Source organism: Phalangium opilio, unplaced genomic scaffold (assembly GCF_054372755.1).
Source record: "Phalangium opilio isolate 3A_F unplaced genomic scaffold, DU_Popi_V2 ptg000059l_1, whole genome shotgun sequence".
NCBI classification, from domain to species: Eukaryota; Metazoa; Arthropoda; class Arachnida; order Opiliones; family Phalangiidae; genus Phalangium; species Phalangium opilio.
This window is the reverse complement of record NW_028324176.1, coordinates 421,620-440,579: the sequence shown is the minus strand read 5'-3', so window position 1 is coordinate 440,579 and position 18,960 is coordinate 421,620. Positions and strand designations below refer to the sequence as shown.

At 36.7% G+C, this 18,960-nt stretch overlaps 1 long non-coding RNA gene across 1 annotated transcript; it reads left to right on the top strand.

Annotated features, from left to right (window-relative positions):
* The first annotated feature begins 8,529 nt into the window (after positions 1-8,529).
* On the top strand, positions 8,530-8,905 carry LOC149667219 (uncharacterized). Its single transcript, XR_016368177.1, has 2 exons — positions 8,530-8,620; positions 8,680-8,905. It is a non-coding gene; the product is annotated as an uncharacterized LOC149667219 (long non-coding RNA).
* The last annotated feature ends 10,055 nt before the right edge of the window (positions 8,906-18,960 follow it).

Here is an 18,960-nt window from a genome sequence, read left to right as displayed (position 1 = left end):
GCAGACGAAGTTTCTCAATAAAGTATGCGAGGATGGTACCAGAGGCTAAAGCGATGATCCAACGTTCATAGTACATAAATCCGTTTTTGGTACCCTGGTTATGGTAAAACAGTCAACGTGGTCGTCCCTTAGCAAAAACGTTGAACTGACCGGTCCCAGGTGCCTAGAAAGGCTTCAAATAAGTGTAAACATATTCTATACACTCATTGCAAGTAGAATCATCTTGATTTTGAATAGAAAACCCCATTTTGATGTTTTTACGTTGGTACGCCAAGATAACAAATAATATATTTTGATCGGTTATAGTTACTAAACCTCTGATCTAAACTTACAGTTCACAACAAAAATGGCAATGAAACATTTTTGAAGGCAATTTTAGCGTGAGTCAAACCGTTTAATGAGCAACACATTTCTAAAATTAGAATTCATAACTCAAATTTAAACCCAGTTATATTATAAACCTAACTAATATAAAAATAAAATTTTATTTACTTACTAAATATGGGCGAAGTTCTAATATGGCTTTTTTTTGAGTAAATTCTGACTTTTGACGTGTCAAGCACCAGCGAATGAATGTACCCCATTCCCAAATTTTTGAACCTTGGCCTCTCGGCATGAGAAGGGGTTAAAACCGATTCACCAAATAAAATATTAATTATTCTTCCTCAGATGCTCGAGTTAACTACATACGTCAATATGTTTATATCCTTTACACCTAGAGTAGGTTTTGAACACGTTTTAACCCTGGCGTTTCGGTTTATGCCCACTTTACGATAAGTTTAGATTTTAAACGTGTTTTTAAAGGCTTTCAATGCGCTGTTGTGTTTAGTTTTTATATGTTTAGCTATTACACCCATTGGTATTAGTTGGTGTTTAGTTTTCGCACGTCAAATCTAGGGGTTTAGATTTTCAACATGTTTAAATCAAATGGATGTGCTCAAAACCTATACGTTGTTTTTTCTGTGTACTTAACATTCCACCAGAGAAAAGATCTAACGTCAATCACATTCAATTAATTTCCCTGTGTAAAGAGGCAGACATGAAACATTTTGGCGTGGTGAAGTTTTTTAGTAAGCTAATATTAGATTTAACGGCTTTAGAAAAGAATAGAATAGAACTACTAAACGGAGAAAAGGTGAAGGTAAATCTTTTTGGTTTGATTGGAGATAATTTGGGATCACACGACGCTGGTGGATTTCAATTAAATTTTTCAAATGGTTATGTTTGTCGCTATTGTGAGATTGAATATAAATATTTAAACAAATTTAATAATTTAATAAAAAGGACTGTTCAATCTTACGATAATGCTATAGAAAAAGTGACCACCAAAGATTTTGACTCTTTTAGTGGAATTAGGTTTAATTCACCATTTAACAATCTGCGAAGTTTCCATGTATGCGCACCTGCTTTACCGCCGTGCCTTGCCCATGACGTATTTGAAGGTATAATAGCCTATGATTTGAATATTTTTATCTCATATTGGATTAAGAAAAAAAAATGGTTTTCATTGCCTCACTTCAATTTAATGCTTACTGAATTCAAGTATAAAGGTTCAGATTCTAGTAACAAGCCTTGCCCTCAAAAGGCGGGAGCTTCAAAATTGACAGGCAATGCATCACAAAATTGGTGTATGCTTCGCATCCTGTCTTTAGTACTGCGAAATGAAGTACAATTTCTAGACCCAGTTTGGTTGCTGTATATTCAGTTAAAACAAATTGTGGAAATACTTTGTGCGCCAAAAATATCAAAAGGGGAGGTAGCAATTTAACTTGTTTTTCTAAAACAGTACAAACTAAATTTATTAACAGCCTTCCCTGACTATAAGTTAAAACCTAAACACCACTATGTAATCGATCACTATCCTGAACTGATTTTGGAATTTGGGCCACTTATAAGAGTATTTACATTACGTTTCGAAAGTAAAAACGGGGTTTTTAAAAAATGGGCTCGACTAACTAAAAATTTTATTAATATCACAAAGAGTTTGTCTGAGAAGCATCAAAAACAACAAGCTTATCTATCTAGTGGTTCATATTTTCCTCCTGACTTAGAGTTAACAGACTGTGGGTCTCCATTTCAAAGTGAATTGTTTTTTGATGATTGCATAAACACGGACGCTATAAAACACCATTTAAAAAGAACGAATTCAATCATTCTTTCAAAGTTAACATTCAAAGGAACACAATATGAAGTAGGACAGTTTATTGTGATTTCAAGTAGTGAGGATGTGATTACGTTTGGGAAAATTAAATCATTAGTTGTGAAAGGGAACGATGTCTATTTGATATCAGAATGGTATAAGTCGAAGTTAGAGTTGAACTTATTTCTGTACGAGTTACCGTGCAAGCCAAAACCACTATCATTCCTTTACAAAATATTGTGGATTACTCTCCATTAAATGGGTATTATTTGGAAAGAAAATGCTTTATTTACCTAAAGCATTCAGTATATCATCCATGATGAAAATTATCAATAAAACTTGAAATAATTTTCAATATTAATTTAAAAGCTTTGATTTATTTGAAAATCTTGACTGAATTATTGGATATTCTAAAACCTGAGACAATAGCCAATGAGCTCCATGTTTTTCCTCGAAACCAGGTTTTCTAATGTCAATTTTGGGCCAAATCAAGATGTTCGATGGCTGTATTTATATTCTTATCTCATTTCAAACTATAGATGGCATCTAACGTGGCTGCGATACCAGTTTTTTTTGAATCGTGTTGATAACGTAGAAAAACTAGCGAATTATTTTGTGGAATTGGGTGTTGAAGCCATTGAAGATTTAAAGTTTATTAAATTCGAAGATTTGAAAGATAAAAGCATCGTGACTCCAGTCCAATTTCGAAAACTGGTGGATTATGTTGAAAGGTGCTCCTGCAACCCTAGCAACTCTCCACAACTTAAAGCTGACACTAGAGGATCTGCTTCTGATAAACTCAATGAAGTAAAAATACCACTCAATTGAATATTATATTTTTTCCTAAATTAATTCTCATTGTTATTAGTCAATTCTTTCGCCTTCGTTAAACCCAAATTGGATGAACCATTTCAATGTGAATATCAATATGTTTAGACCCACCATTGCTCAAGGTTTAAGAAATAGCAGAAGATTGAAAGACAAAGAGCGTCGTGAAGTTGTGCGAGTTATAATAGCCGAGGTTTTAAAAGTATGCTCAAGACCCCTCTATAGTCAGTTAAAAGAGATAGCAAGGCAATTTCATGTAGACTTTCCTCTTGCAATTTGTGATAAAGTAGATGGCGAGGTTTTGGGATCAGGTTATGAAAGTTTTGCAATGCAGCTAAAAACTAGAGTTGAAAATCTCTCCCGCGACAAGGACAATGAAATTCCAACTATAAGGAGAAAATCCAAAAATGCCAGCAAATATGTATATAGAGTAGATTCGATACGTTCAGATGGTCTACCTAGTCCAGACCAGTTAGAGTTAGCCAAAGCCGCTCAAAATCAGTTGATAGAGTTAGTGCATGATCAAAATCCAGATTTGGAAATGGTAAAGCAAAAATTGAAGGAAGGATATTTATTGCAAAGACGAGAGTTTGATTCCCAGCTTGATTTAAAAACGATTTGAAAAAATTGGCCGTTTCTATTTGAAATTTACGGCATAAATACCTATTCCACTTTACTTCTTGAAAAGAACATTTTTAATCTTTTTCAGGCGTTTTTTGAGCAAAGAGGGGGGAAAATATTAGCTTTTTTGTGCACTTAAAAACCATCCCAACCACGATGGAGTCATGTTCAGCGCAAACACCAGCATCCATATGCCAAGAAACAAATGAGAAAAAAACAAAAAAAAGCAAGGGGAATGGAAAGCTCCCTATGAATCCATTGGCCGATTTCAATTCAAATATTGGGTACAGCACTAGTCAAAATGCTGTCGCAACGATTATTATGTGTTTAATGGCCCATTTTAATGAAGACTTCAACGTCCTCTTTCCTAGTTTTGAGGTATGAAAATAATTTTTTTTGAAATTCAGAGTTTTATTTAAAATTATTTTTACAGCCTGGGACGTCTGTGGAAGACATTGAAAAAGACCTTGTGGTATCAAGAGGTCACCCTTGCCTTGCCGTTGCAGCTTGGTACAGACTAAGACCATTAAAAACAGATGGACTGGAATGGAGATACAGCGTGTGGTTCTTTTAAAGCAGCGCCTCTCTAGCGCCACGCCACGACCAATATTGAACGTTTTTCGACTGATCACTGGGTCGAAAGGTTTCGAGACTCTCCCTTTTGGGTTACGACAGGCGATGCCATAGGACGAACGGGGGTTTTAGCTTATCATCCCAGTCAATCTGTGTCTTAGGTACAGATAGTCTATTTCAGATTTGTTCCAAAAACTTTTCTCTTTGAAGGAAAACTCGTGGACAGCAAATTAATGATGCTAGCTGTTGATGGTCATGTGGTAAACGACCACATCGACGGAAACCTTGTAGAGGCGTTGAGCTCATTATTTGCCACATACTACATGGCAAATATAAAATATCAAGACGAGTGCTTTTGCACCTTGGAATTTTACAGAGGTAGGCCTAGCTTTTTCATTAAAACCATAAGTATGACACTTAATATTACCCTAGATTTAACTTTACATATTATTCTAAAATCGAAAATTATTTTCGGTTTAAAAATTGGTACTTATTGCTATGAAAACTGGGTCTCGTACATAATCCCCCTGTACAAAATCTCCCTATTTTGGATTTGCCAAGACTTTTTCCCCCCGATTTTAGACGTGTTTGTTCAAAATCCCCCAGAGAAAACGTCCAGGACAAAATCCCCCAAAAGGAAAACTGTTCAACAAAATCCTACCGAAAGGATCATTTTATGGAAAATCCGGTAAAATTCCACTATATCTATTTACATGAAATAACGGTCTTACCTGACTAATTAGACCATGGGGAGTTCAAATAAAATAGTTAAAAAAATATTGGCCCGCCCAAGCATTTTTAATTTTTTTTTGCGAAAATTTCAAAATTGAATGTTTTTACCGTAACTTCTATATACCGTATTCCGCTCTCAGTCTTGTAAAAAACGTAATTGATAGCCGATAATTTGGAAAAAGCAAATTATTTTGCCTGAAGAAACTAAATTTTGAAACTCATATTTAGGAAAAGAGGCATAATTTTTGGTGAAGGCACTAAATTCAAAAACCGATATCTTGGAAAAGGTGGCAACTAGTTAGAGAAGGGGCATAATTTATGGTGAAGGCACTAAATTCAAAACCGATATCTTGGAAAAGGTGGCAACTAGTTACAGAAGGGGCATAATTTTTGGTGAAGGCACTAAATTCAAAAACCGATATCTTGGAAAAGGTGGCAACTAGTTACAGAAGGGGCATAATTTTTGGTGAGGGCACTAAATTCAAAAACCGATATCTTGGAAAATGGGGCAACTAGTTACAAAAGGGTCATAATTTTTGGTGAAGGCACTAAATTCAAAAACCGATATCTTGGAAAAGGTGGCAACTAGTTACAGAAGGGGCATAATTTTTGGTGAAGGCACTAAATTCAAAAACCGATATCTTGGAAAAGGTGGCAACTAGTTACAGAAGTGGCATAATTTTTGGTGAAGGCACTAAATTCAAAAACCGATATCTTGGAAAAGGTGGCAACTAGTTACAGAAGGGGCATAATTTTTGGTGAAGGCACTAAATTCAAAAACCGATATCTTGGAAAAGGTGGCAAATAGTTACAGAAGGGCCATAATTTTTGGTGAAGGCACTAAATTCAAAAACCGATATCTTGGGAAAGGTGGCAACTAGTTACAGAAGAGGCATAATTTTTGGTGAAGGCACTAAATTCAAAAACCGATATCTTGGAAAAGGTGGCAAATAGTTACAGAAGGGCCATAATTTTTGGTGAAGGCACTAAATTCAAAACCGATATCTTGGAAATGGTGGCAACTAGTTACAGAAGGGGCATAATTTTTGGTGAAGGCACTAAATTCAAAAACCGATATCTTGGAAAAGGTGGCATATAGTTACAGAAGGGGCATAATTTTTGGTGAAGGCACTAAATTCAAAACCGATATCATGGAAAAGGTGGCAACTAGTTACAGAAGAGGCATAATTTTTGGTGAAGGCACTAAATTCAAAAACCGATATCTTGGAAAAGGTGGCAACTAGTTAGAGAAGGGGCATAATTTATGGTGAAGGCACTAAATTCAAAACTGATATCTTGGAAAAGGTGGCAACTAGTTACAGAAGGGGCATAATTTTTGGTGAAGGCACTAAATTCAAAAACCGATATCTTGGAAAAGGTGGCAACTAGTTACAGAAGGGGCATAATTTTTGGTGAGGGCACTAAATTCAAAAACCGATATCTTGGAAAATGGGACAACTAGTTACAAAAGGGTCATAATTTTTGGTGAAGGCACTAAATTCAAAAACCGATATCTTGGAAAAGGTGGCAACTAGTTACAGAAGGGTCATAATTTTTGGTGAAGGCACTAAATTCAAAAACCGATATCTTGGAAAAGGTGGCAACTAGTTACAGAAGGGGCATAATTTTTGGTGAAGGCACTAAATTCAAAAACCGATATCTTGGAAAAGGTGGCAACTAGTTACAGAAGTGGCATAATTTTTGGTGAAGGCACTAAATTCAAAAACCGATATCTTGGAAAAGGTGGCAACTAGTTACAGAAGGGGCATAATTTTTGGTGAAGGCACTAAATTCAAAAACCGATATCTTGGAAAAGGTGGCAACTAGTTACAGAAGGGGCATAATTTTTGGTGAAGGCACTAAATTCAAAAACCGATATCTTGGAAAAGGTGGCAACTAGTTACAGAAGGGGCATAATTTTTGGTGAAGGCACTAAATTCAAAAACCGATATCTTGGAAAAGGTGGCAAATAGTTACAGAAGGGCCATAATTTTTGGTGAAGGCACTAAATTCAAAAACCGATATCTTGGGAAAGGTGGCAACTAGTTACAGAAGAGGCATAATTTTTGGTGAAGGCACTAAATTCAAAAACCGATATCTTGGAAAAGGTGGCAAATAGTTACAGAAGGGCCATAATTTTTGGTGAAGGCACTAAATTCAAAACCGATATCTTGGAAATGGTGGCAACTAGTTACAGAAGGGGCATAATTTTTGGTGAAGGCACTAAATTCAAAAACCGATATCTTGGAAAAGGTGGCATATAGTTACAGAAGTGGCATAATTTTTGGTGAAGGCACTAAATTCAAAAACCGATATCTTGGAAAAGGTGGCAACTAGTTTCAGAAGGGGCATAATTTTTGGTGAGGGCACTAAATTTAAAAACCGATATCTTGGAAAATGGGGCAACTAGTTACAGAAGGGGCATAATTTTTGGTGAAGGCACTAAATTCAAAAACCGATATCTTGGAAAACGTGGCAACTAGTTACAGAAGGGGCATAATTTTTGGTGAAGGCACTAAATTCAAAAACCGATATCTTGGAAAAGGTGGCAACTAGTTACAGAAGGGGCATAATTTTTGGTGAAGGCACTAAATTCAAAAACCGATATCTTGGAAAAGGTGGCAACTAGTTACAGAAGGGGCATAATTTTTGGTGAAGGCACTAAATTCAAAAACCGATATCTTGGAAAAGGTGGCAACTAGTTACAGAAGTGGCATAATTTTTGGTGAAGGCACTAAATTCAAAAACCGATATCTTGGAAAACGTGGCAACTAGTTACAGAAGGGGCATAATTTTTGGTGAAGGCACTAAATTCAAAAACCGATATCTTGGAAAAGGTGGCAACTAGTTACAGAAGGGGCATAATTTTTGGTGAAGGCACTAAATTCAAAAACCGATATCTTAGAAAAGGTGGCAACTAGTTACAGAAGGGGCATAATTTTTGGTGAAGGCACTAAATTCAAAAACCGATATCTTGGAAAAGGTGGCAACTAGTTACAGAATTCATCAAACCTAACCTAGAGCTATAGGGATGCGAATTTTTTGGTGAATTCAAATTTTCAAACGAAGTTTTGACCCAGTTCCGGCGGACGAATATCTGGGGATTTCGTTCCGTAAGCGGGGGATTTTGTTCCGTAAGCGGGGGATTTTGTCTCCAGTTTGGGGGGATTTTGTCTGCAAATGGGGGGATTTTGTCTTATGCCCATTTGGACGGGGGGAAATTTTTGGAGGGATTAGTCCAGGGGGATTATGGGAGTCACCCATGAAAACTATTCAAATTATTCATTTAGTGTTATACCAGAAATATATACATTTGTGCTACTTGGAAAGTTTAGCAGGCCAACCATCGCGCATACGTTCCAACGGCGTAGCGCAAACAACTCAAGTAAACAATGAATCACAAGTGGGAGAAGGTCACGTTTTAACAACGTTTTTAGGCCAGCCCCTTAAATTCGATTACAAATTAGTATATGGATCTATGGCCTGTGAAAGATTCCAAGTAGCGGAAATCTATACATTCCTGGTCATACTTATTGATATTATGTTAATTATGCTGAAACCAATATTTCTACTAATGTCCTTTTCAAACATGGTTTGAAAACTTCAGACACGCAGTAAAAAAGAATCCAAAACAAGGGGGAAATGGATTAAAAAAAACCCATCAATACATCCTAAGGTTCTGTCACTCATAAATAAAATTTCAAACTATGAGTGGTCAAAAGATTGGTGTGTATTTTACTATGATGAATTATTATGCTAAAATTATAATATGTTTTCTGCCGTAGAATTCTTGTCAAGGACATCTTTGATTTTTCATTTTTCAAAATTCTGGTCATTATCAATATCTAACTTTATAGTAAATTATCTACTAAGCTTCTTTTTTTCACTACTAAACTGGACGAGAAACAATAATATGTTTAAAAAAAATGAAGTATTGTAATCGCGAGGCTGACTAAAGGCTTTAAAATGCACGATTCAAATTGATAATAAAAATGTTTCCTTGCAAGTATATATGCGTTTTTCTTCTTGTGAATAAATATAATTTTGTATAAAATAGTCTGATATTAATCCTTTCACTTTAAAGTGTACATTATTTACATTAAAGGGGATTTATCATTGGAATTTTTTCCCTGACCTTGAGCAACGGCTAAAGTCTTTTTAGCGCAGGCATTTAGTATTCGCACTAAGCGTTGTAGATTGTTTGTGTTTAGTTCCGTGGTATAACAGCCCCTTAAAGCTACACCTCGAGGAACACGCTTAGTTAACAGGAATTTTATAAAGTGTGAATGTTGTTGAACGGACAGTTAGCTGTACAGTTTTAAAGAGTTAATATTGTCAAATTAACAGTAAGCTCATTTGACTTTACAAGGGTGAATATTGTCGAATTAACAGTAAGCTCATCTGGTTTTACAAGGTTGATTATTGTGCACATCAACACTAAGCTCATTTGATTCTACAAGGGTGAATATTGTTGAATTAACTGTAAGCCCATAAGGGTGAATATTGTCGAATTAACAGTACACTGTTAAAAATAACCGTTTCTTCCAGTTGAATTACCGTAAAATTTCAACAAGTAATATCCAATACCAGATATTACCGTTGGATTAACAGGATATTTACTATAAGCAACAGTAAAAATGTAATTATTTTAGTAACTGTACATTTAGCAGTAAATGTTCAATAAATAACAAGAAAGTTCCTGTTATCTTAATATACCGTACCATCAACAATAAAGTAATAGTAAAAATACTGTCGATTAAAAATACTGTAAAATCAACACTAAGTAATAGTAGAAACATTGTCGTTTACAAATATCGTAACATCAACAATAAATTATCAGTGATCAACTGTGAGGATGCTGTTAGGTTAGGAATAATATATCAACAACGGTATTCTTTGCATTGGGTTTCGTACTACCCCAAATGAAATAAATTCAAATAAGTTCACCTTTTTTCTCTGTTAAGGTGCATTTAAATGCTCGCTAGTAGCGGGTAAAACACCCTAAAAATCCGCTACACGCACAAGTTTGTGTCGTTTTCATGCGCGATCAAGCCGAAATTAACCGCGGATATCGCCGAGATTAAGCGGGTTTTCAAATTCCGCGCCGATCAATTTGAAACAGATATTTTCCGCTTCCGCTATTCGAATAAGCTTAAGCTCAATATCACGTGACTTTTTTTATCGAATCAGAGAGACTTTCAAACGTACGATTCTTTTTGGGCGGGAAAACTTTGTTGTCTGTTGTAAACTTGGCGCTACTCTTCTCACAATTTTTAGTAATTTATATTTAAAATTCCAAGAAATTTAAATGAATTGTTAAAAAAACAAAGAGAAGAGAAACGGCGTTTAGAAACAGAGGCACTGAAATTGGAAAAATTAAATGGACTTTCTTCTGAGAGACATTGTTGCTAAAAGAGCGTAAGTGCTACTTACTAAGTTTTGGACACACAAATTATGAACAAGTAATATATTTTAGAACAAGCACCAACTACAATCCTACCGATGAAGACTCTGGAACCGTTGATGTATATGACTTACATTCCTCTAAATAGTTTTAATTATATTAAGAGTTTTATAACAATTTATGTGATTGAATTAGCTGATGGGCGTGAATTTGAGGTGGAAGAAGTCCTTCAAACTACTGACGCGAATGAAGGGGCTTCAAAAACTAGCTGCGCTTTTTACCTCTCCGTGTGACGTAGTCCAGGAGAGGTTCTGTAACGGCCGTATCTGTCTGTCTGTCTGTCCGTTGTTACACCCACGTGACCGCGTTCGCAGTTTGCGTATCGGAGCAAACGTGTTCGCCATTTCCGAACTGCTTTCACAGTCACGGAAATGGCTCCTCTACTTGAGTTCTCACACCACCTGAGTTGAGTTCTTACTGGTTTCTAATCACCACCATCTTGGCTTCTAATCACCACCATATTCTGGTCTTCGTCCATTCCACTTGGACACCAGTCTGCACTTACACTGGCCTCTAACACCACCATCCACTTGTCTTCCGTCTATTCCACATAGACACCAATCTGTATCATTGGCTTCTACTCCATTATCATCGTTTGGTTTTAGGATATACGCGGCGATCAGCTAGGGTTACGAGAAACGTCTAGCCTCCCTAAGGTGGGATCGCCACCAAAGGTTTTCGCAATTGCGCTTTTTACTTACTATTATAATGGAAACGAATCGTATATATACCCCAAAATCTGAAGAAAGCGGGCAAGAGGGGTACCCTTCACTTTAAACGTCAATATTAGCAAAGTTTGAGAAGATAATAGGTATAACTTTATTTTAAACGATTTAACTATTATTAATGTTAATTATTGAAGATTAAAATAATTAAAAATAATTATATTTATTTTTATATTAAAGATAAACCTCTCGTGCAAAGAGAGATTATCATTGCCTCCTATATCTACCAAGGCCCGTGCATTGTGATATATTTCATTCATTGCCTTCTATATCAATCAAGGCCTGTGCATTGTGATATATTTCATTCATTGCCTCCTATATCTATCAAGGCCCGTGCATTGCGATATATTTTTCAAAACAACAACAAAAATGGGAAACCCCAACTCAGAAACATAATAACGTTTTCATTGGATACTTAAGTTTATATAATCTTCTTAACACGGAGAGGTAATATTTTGGTTTTCCCAACTTGTTGTTCCGTGAATTGTTCAGAGATTTCGTGATTTCTCAAGGGGCGTACGGGATTTCGGCTTTCCGAGTAAATTTCGGATTCTAAAGACCTATCGCCGGCCAGTCTTAATGTGTAGCGAGTTTGTGGCGTTATAATTATAGGCTTGACCATCTAGTTTTTTTCAAAGGAAATAGGGAATGTATGATCAAGGTCTCAAAGGGATAATGAAGTTATTGAAGTTTTAAAGTACTGGACGCAATTATAGGTAGCAAAATGACGTTTACTAATATACCGCCAATACACATTTCTGCCAACGGAGGGTGAGCAAATCTTAGTTTATATACACATATTAAAACCTGATAGTAATAAAAAACAACAACACCAAGATATATATTTTACACAATTGATCATGAAAAAATATTAAAGGCCAACAACATTTTTTAACAGAAGTAGTACAAACAGATATTTTTAATCTATTAAGGCTTTTAATAAGTATAATTTCTCTAGACATAGGATTTTTCTGCGAGCAATCACTGACCGTTTATCAAAAGCAATTTAAATTTGTCGGCCACTTATTGATTGCGGAAAAATTTTCCTCAAACGTTTTTTTGCAAAACGGTGTTAGGCTTAATGATCTGAAATAGCAACTTTCAAAGTAAATTATAAATTAACGAGAAAGTGTCTGGTGAGTTATTCTAATGTTTTTAAGCATATTTTAACAGCCTTAACCGATTGAAAATAAGTTGTTGTCCTCCTTCATTATCCCTTTAAGAAGCATTGTGCGCCCGAACTCTGTCTAAAATAGGGTGTGTGAAGTTTTTTCTTTGTAACCAACAGAAGTGGCTATGGCCGGTCGCGCGATGGAGGAGCTTCTAGCGCATCTGAACTCGATTTTTTCGGCACAATTTCAAACCAATACATCACCAGATTCACTGCGATTACCTTCGACTGTAGTACCTAATAGTAATATTAGTCGTGCAAATTCCAGTTTAGGTCAACATAATAGTCTAGCGAGAAACCCCCAAGTAACCGTATCGCCAAATTTCGATCCAAATATTTCGGGAAATGTGCGTAACCCTAGTATGAGCCGTCAATATCCAACCGAAATTTTACAACAAACAACCATGTCACCGAATATGGGTTCGGGCTCATACCTCTCAAACCAGGGAAGTCCATGCAATCCCAATGATCAACAAGGGATTTCAGGACCAAATCCACAAGTTGGGCGGTGTATGGAAACATGTGTCACTGAAAGCTCCACCCAAGCTCCAAATGCGAGAATAGACCAAAGCTTAAGGCAGCTTTTTCGCCCAAAAACAATGAGGAATATTACCCTTCCAAAAACCAATTCACAAAGGAAAAGGAGATACAGAAAAAGGTAGGAGTTTTCATAATTTCTAGTGGTGATTAAAGGTCCAGAAAAAAATTTCTCCTCTCTTTAAGCATTAAGTTAATTGCAGGGAAAAATCAAGTTCAGATAGACCAATATCAAAGGTGGGTCGAAGGGAGTCGAAACAGACCGATAGGGAGATAGATCAGGAGAAAAAGGGTGTACTAGAAACCAGTACCTATCACTGTTGCGACCCCTCGCCTCTCCTCTTGATATTGTAAATCTTAAAATTATAAGAAATTCTATAAAAAAGCTTCTGATCTTCCTTTTCACCCTCCCTTTAAAGTGGTTTTTTATGTAATATTAATGGAGCCTTTTTTCTTTAGCTCTTTAGCGAGAAAGCGACAGCTGATGGTGCTCCATCAAGAACGAAGTTTTTCCGAATGGAAGTAGTCTTACTTTCTGGACCAAATATAAAAATTGTACCCAGAGGAAATATTAAAAAATTTCTGAGACGTAAGTCTTTCGTCCGCGATGCAATGATATTCAACAAAGCGTGGTCAGAGTCTGATGTGCTACGTGAAATAAGGAGAGCTTTTGAATTGGAAGAGTGTGTACAGTAAGTTGTTCAGAAACTTAATATTAAATGTTCAGACTTATGACATTTTCAATATTAATGCCATTTGTATAGACTAGTAAGTAAACCTCGTGTCAAAATGTGATCCGCCCTAAACTTTGGTCTTTATACTCCCTTTAAGTTTTGTCAACGGATTTCTTATTGTCTTACCCATCTAATTCTATTAAAGTGGTCGTATGGGCAGACATTTAATTCTACCTTTAACGGCTGTGACTCAAACCAATGGAGTCCTAGCGCATGAGTATTTTGAAAATTAAATAGGTATTTTAACTATTTTAGGGTAGAACTTCTGAACTCGTGTGGAGGCGAGCTAGTGAAGGCAGAATTGGAAATTGGCGATTGTCTTAACGCGGTTCTGATTCACAAAATATGGAAACAAAAGCCTTTATACGTAAGGCCAAGTACACAACTTTGTAAATTATCAGAATGCTGGGAAGACACATTAGATGCAGAGGCGCGCAAATTTGACTCGAGCGACAATGATAGCCTTCCAGATCCATTTGCATCTAAAGTCGAGGAAAAATCAGAATCTACGAAAGAAAACAATCAAGAAACCCAGTCATGTCCTGATAGCATTGGTGTCCTTTCTGACCAGTCTCCGATTCCCCCAACTAGTTTTTGTGATGTTCAAACGTCGTGTAAGGAAAAAGAAGTTAATTTCAGTGGATTAAACGCCCTGTATCGGAGGGATCAAGAACCGTTATTACAGGGAAATAAATTGAGCCACATCAGTTGCGATCAAACTGTAGAGAACTATGATAAATTGTTGGGATTATTTGATGACACGGAACTCGAAAATAACCAAGAATCAGAAATCCTTAACATCGACGACAATTACATTAATGAACAAGCCATAACAAGCATCGAAGAGAATAAAGGTTCAGAATTCCCAGATATAAAAGAAATTTTAAAAGAGCTTGCGCAACAAATTGACCATAGCCGTCGATTTTACATCACTATCAACCGCAAAAAGCTCCTTGAGTGCACACTCAGAGCATTTAAGAGAAAAGGCTATGACCCTTCATTGAAAATGTCACTCTGCTTCACTGACTGCCTTGCGAAAACCAGACACAACACTAAAGACGCTGGTGGCCCTACTAGGGAATTCCTTTTACTGTTGGTTAAAGAAATGATCAACTGTCATGTTTTTATGGGCCCTGAAGATGCAAAAATGATTAGTCAAAATTCATCTGCCTTGCAACAAGATCTTTATTTCTACGCTGGACAAAGCTTCTCTATTTCACTGGTACATGGCGGTCCTGGACCAAGAAGCTTAGCCAAAATAGCTTACGAATGTCTTTACAAAGAGACGAAAGACCTGAAACCTACATTAGATGACGTAGTTGAATACGATATCAAAGAAAAGCTGAAAGCAATTGAAAGGTGTGAAGATTTAGACTCCTTACAAAATGTTGCTGCCGAAATTTCAGATCTTCGCTACTTAGCCGGATCAACCAAACCCGTTCTTAAGATGGAAGACAACGAAATAATTTTAAACGAATTGCTTCATTTCTACGTATTCACTGCAACAGCTGAGCCCCGACGCCGATTTGTTGAAGGCCTTAAAACGCTGGGATTGTACGAGAATCTCCGCGATCATCCAGAACAGTTTGAGCCCCTATTTTGTTATAGTAAGACCGAAATTACTGCAGTCGAGTTTTTGGACTTGTTTGGACATATCCATTACACTGATGAACCTCTAAGTAAATTTACATTAGAGACGGATGTCATGGCTTATTTCCGTGATTATATTTTCGAATGCGAGGCGGGTGCCACAAAATCGTCAGTCACAGAATGGTTGGTTTTCACAACTGGCGCGGATTCAGTTCCTCCATTAGGATTTGAAGGATGCCCTTCAATAAGTTTTTTACATCCGGAGGAAAGTTCTCTCGAGGCCACGCAGAAGGGAAGTTCTGTTCCGAAGGCTAGTACATGTTCTCTTACGTTGGAGCTTCCGGTCGTTCACGAAAGCTACGAGGCATTCTGTGATTAAATGGACGAAGCCGTCAAAAGCACATTCGGATTTGGACTGCCTTAATAAGTTTCCAATAAAGTTGACAGTTCTTTTCACGTTTTGAATATTTGCTATCATTAATATTGATTGTTTATAAATTTTCTTTTTTAAGTTTGACTTTTTATGTTATTACTTAACCTTCAAATAAGGGTTATAACCTCCCGACCATCAGGTTCAAAATAAATTTTTTTTAACCATTAAAGCGTTTTTGTAATTTTTAATGTGATTTCCAACCATTAAAGCGTTTTTGTAATTTTTAATGTGATTTCCAACCATTAAAGCGTTTTTGTAATTTTTAATGTGATTTTCAACCATTAAAGCGTTTTTGTAATTTTTAATGTGATTTCCTACTTAAAGTTATATGTATGAAATATACATTGTTTAATGGTGTAATAAAGCCTGCAACAAGTTATTTGTTATTTATTCTTTATACAGTATCGTCTAAAAAGACCCGGTTTTTGAATTCTCATTGAAAAGTTGTTATTTGAAAGTGCACTTTCTGAGTTTTTCAATCTGCTGAACAGGCTATAGTTTAATACTTTATTTAAGCGTTCCCAAATCCATTCTCTCTCAAGGTACCTATGACACTTGTAACTAGGTTAACCCCATGACTTCCGTCTTCGATTGCTGAATTTACTAAGTTCAGTATCACGTTATGAACTTCGTTTCCAGGAAAGAATTGTGATTCGTTGACAATGACATCATTGTCAGTCTCAATTGGTATGTGGGTTATTTCATCTACTCCATAAAGGATAGGCTCATTCTCATATTCGGTATTTTGATTTTCAATATCGATTTCATTCATTCTAGAAGTACTCCAAAGTTGTATTGGCGAATGTCCGTGTTCAGTACTGAGAGAGTGGTGATTCCATGCGTTCAGCAAAGATTGGCAGGAGTGTCTAATTTTCGGCAAAAAAATTAGATGCAAGGCATATATATGCATTTCGTTATCAGGATTTAGTAAACCCTGTTCTTCCATAAGCAAGAAAATGCCTTTGAAGTGCGATGACAGGAGGCGGTTAACTTCGCGCCATAAACGCTCAACTCGTTGATTATGCACTGAGAGTCCTGTTATATAGCTTCCGCGATTCAGACCTCTGCTCATCAGCATAAACCTTGCTACATCCACGTTCTCTGACCCTTTGTCTCCCCGCACACGTTGGGGAAGCCCATATACCTGAACAGCATCGTGAAAAAGCCTTAGGACACTCACGGCTCTATTGTTATTTAGGCACTCGAGGTACACTAAATATCGACTATACCCATCGATACATGCATGAAATACGATCCTCCAAGCAATCAATTTATGGTTACTGTCCATATGCCTGTCAATAAAACAATTAAAATAAGGTTTTCGCTCCAATTTGTTTAACATCCCCTAAAATTTAGCTATTATATGACAATAGACAGATTCATAAAACGTTTATTGTGAGCAGTATGACACTCAGCATAGCTTTGGCATGAAGGGCTGATCACTTATTTCTGAGTTTGCCTGTACACCAATTTCGTGATCTTTCATTGCTCTATTACTCCGAGTAATATGCAACTCTCTTTGGCAGTAACGAAATAGATATATCGCCACCAATGAATCGATGCCAATCATTTACACGTGTTATTGGTCTATTTCTGGAACATGAAAAACTGTTTGAAAACTTGCCATAGTGCATTGGAGCCTCGAACATTGTATCTTCTCCTCCTAATTGGGGTTCTTTGTCGTAAAGCTCTACCAACTGGGTCAATTAAATTCAGTCTTTCCCGAACTCTCCATCGTTGTACTCTGACGCCCAAACTTCTCAGACCACCAATGACGTAAGTCTCACCTATGTTGGGATTGCTATTCAGAATGTTTCTGATATGTTGGTCCAATTGTACATCTGTTATTGGTTCTCTTTCTTCAAGAAAATCTCCGAAATCTGCACGGTGACGCAATAACGTCCTAGTACTAACGCCTAAGAATGACGCCGTTCTAACCCACGACAAGTGAAGGGTATCACGATAAAACATGACCTGCTCCCTTGTTAGATAATAACGGGGTCTACCTACAGCTCCTTCATGAAGGACAGGACATACATAAGGCTCGCCTATCTCGTCATTGGTAATAAGGGCATCTTCCAGTTCATTTAGCAATGTTGAAAGTCTTATGTATACAACGTGTAACAATTCAAGTACATTTCCGTTGCCATCTGGATTAATTTGTAACGCTGTCAACATGGCTTCTACTAATCTGCAATGCCCTTGCAATCGTCTGTGGTTTATTTCGAGAACATTTACATCGTTCGAATATCTTTGCCTTATACTTCCCTCCAAATCGTGAAGTAGCTCGTTGAAATAATTATCCATACTCCAAGCATGTAGAAAATTACTTGAACTTAAGTTTTATCAATTGTGATTTTATAGAATCACGTTATTCGCTTCAAAATTTAGAATGGCTACCTTGTCTGTCTGACCTAATGCAACTGATGATACATGAGACCGAAAGCGGCGTAAAAGTTATACATAGGGCGCGTTGGAGATTTCTCAACTTGAAAATCATTGCGAAATTTAATAGGCCTATATTTGAAAACAATTTGATTGTTTGAAAACAAAAGTTATTAATCAAAACGTCTTGGATTTAACCAAGACCTAAAAAGTATCGATAAGAAGAGAGTTAAGCAAGTGACTGAAGGCCCAGATATTAAAAGTTTTTTTTAAATTAAGACTTACATGCTTAAGATGCTGTTCGGACAGTGGGACAAAGGACGATCTTCCTCATAGAGCTTAACATGGCGGGTGGGTAAAAAAGGAGAGGGCGTCGGACAGCCCCTTTAAGAAACTTATGTTCCATCACCCTATTCCATTGAATAAACTTAATTTACTGGTAGTCAATTTATTCCCTCTCAATAATTTGAAAAATTTACTTATCTCGGGTTTTCGAGCACAATTCCATTCCCCGTTTACATTTTATAACCACATTTATCATTTTTAGGAGAGTACGTGCATGGATAAAGAATGCGCGTGAGGAAATTGGTTTTCACTCTACAGGATAGGCAACTCCCTATCTCGAACGACAGCCTATTCTGTATATTATACTCTGCTACAATATCGGTTGTCAGCACGCGCAAAGCTAGGTCTCTATGTAATCTAGCCTTGCGCGTGCTGACAAGAGACAAAAAACTTCAGGATATTTTTAACGTTTTTAAATCCTGAAGATCCTGAAGTTTTTTGTCTCTTGACAGCACGTACAAAGCTACGTTACATAGAGACCTAGGTTTACTCGTGCTGACAACCGATGTTGAAAAGAGTATATACAGAATAAGCTGTCGTTCGAGATAGGTAGTTGCCTATCCTATAGCGTGAAAACTATTTTCCTCACGCGCATTCTTTATCCATGGTACGTGTATGACATTGTGTCGTTAATAGGTTGCTAACATATCCGCGTTCATGGCCTGAACGATTTATAGTGAAA